Genomic DNA, 1,233 nt, shown 5'->3' with positions numbered 1-1,233 from the left:
ATCTATTACTATATGTTATAATATTCTCTTGCAATTGATATCAGCATCATTTATGATCTAGAATTAATGTAGATTATTACTATGTGTTATATTCTCTTGCAATTGATATGAATAGTATCATGTATGATATTCAGTTAATGTAGCTTATCTATTACTATGTATTCTAATCTCTTATGGCCGGGCGCGGTGGCTCACGCCTATAATCCCAGCACTTTGGGATTATAGGCCGACGCAGGAGGATCACCTGAGGTCAGGAGTTCGACACCAGTCTGGCCAACATGGTGAAATCCCATCTCTACTGAAAATACAAAAATTATCTGGGCGTGGTGGTGCACGCCTGTAATCCCAGCTACTCAGCAGGCTGAGGCAGGAGAATTGCATGAACCCGGGAGATGGAAGTTGCAGTGAGCCGAGATCATGCCACTGCACTCCCGCCTGGGCGATAGAGCAAGACTCCGTGTCCAAAAAATAAAAAATAATTTATCTTGCAATTAATATAATGGTATCATTTATGATATACAATTAATGTAGTTTATTACTATGTGTTATAATATTATCTTGCAATTAATATAATAGTATCATTTATGGTATACAATTAATGTCCAGTATTACTATGTGTTGTAATATTCTACAATTAATATAATAGTATTATATATTATAATAGTATGATATAGAATTATGTAGCTTATTACCGTGCCACTATGTAATATTGGATTGCAAGTAATGTAACATCATTTCTAATATAGAATTATGTAGTTTATGTGTTCCTATATGCTACAATGCAATATACAATTATAATTAATATACTACTATCATTTAAGATTGGATTGCAAGTAATGTAACATCATTTCTAATATAGAATTATGTAGTTTATCTGTTCCTATATGCTACAATGCAATATACAATTATAATTAATATACTACTATCATTTAAGATTTAAGATTCATGTAGCTTATCTGTTACTATGTTATGAATGTAATATTGCAATTAATATAGTAATATCAGTTACAATATAGAATTAACATCTATTACTATGTGTTGCGATACACAGAATTAGTATGTGTTACTGTGTGAGACTATGTAATATACTATGACAATATAATTGCATCATCATGTAGAATTACGTCACTTATCTGTTACTATATGCTACTATGTAATACACTATTATTTTAGTAGAGATGGAGCTTCACCATATTGGCCAGGCTGGTCTCCAACTCCTGACCTCAGGTGACC

General features: G+C 32.1%; 1 protein-coding gene across 1 annotated transcript in view; it reads left to right on the top strand.

The window, feature by feature from the left end:
• ASMTL (acetylserotonin O-methyltransferase-like) overlaps nucleotides 1-1,233 on the top strand; it is a 55,716-nt gene that overhangs the window by 649 nt on the left and 53,834 nt on the right. The window lies entirely within an intron of this gene.

Source organism: Mandrillus leucophaeus, unplaced genomic scaffold (genome assembly GCF_000951045.1).
Source record: "Mandrillus leucophaeus isolate KB7577 unplaced genomic scaffold, Mleu.le_1.0 Scaffold634, whole genome shotgun sequence".
NCBI classification, from domain to species: domain Eukaryota; kingdom Metazoa; phylum Chordata; class Mammalia; order Primates; family Cercopithecidae; genus Mandrillus; species Mandrillus leucophaeus.
The sequence above is the reverse complement of the archived record's forward strand: the minus strand, read 5'-3'. Positions and strand labels throughout refer to the sequence as shown.